This window comes from Penaeus monodon, chromosome 24 (genome assembly GCF_015228065.2).
Source record: "Penaeus monodon isolate SGIC_2016 chromosome 24, NSTDA_Pmon_1, whole genome shotgun sequence".
Lineage (NCBI taxonomy): Eukaryota > Metazoa > Arthropoda > Malacostraca > Decapoda > Penaeidae > Penaeus > Penaeus monodon.
Window position 1 is genome coordinate 19,931,272 of NC_051409.1, and position 448 is coordinate 19,931,719.

The window sequence follows — 448 nt, forward strand, 5'->3', positions numbered from 1 at the left end:
TACCGGTGTCTACAAGTAAACGACGTATCAAAATCTTTAAAAAGTAGAGGATTGTTTATGCTGAAGATGAGGTCTTGTCACTTTTTTTTTTTTTTACGTTCAACATATTTTAAAGCACTATGTCTTGTCTATGCCATATAGACAAGGTCGTTTGTTTATGTTTGACATGCTCTGTTGGGCGATCTCATTTTATTACACAAGAATTCTTACATTAAAATTGCTTATGTGCAGTTTTTTCATACAAGATAGTAATGGTATGACTCATCATCACAAAGGAATATGTTTCGATTTTGCAGAAGTTCAAAAATCATTTACTGAGTTGCATAAATATTAATTTCATTGTATTAGGATTCTGTTCAGCAACGAAAACCATGAAATTTAAATGAAACGTATATATGCTAAAGGAATCTTTATAAGCAAAGTACGCATTTCAACATCCCCAATGACC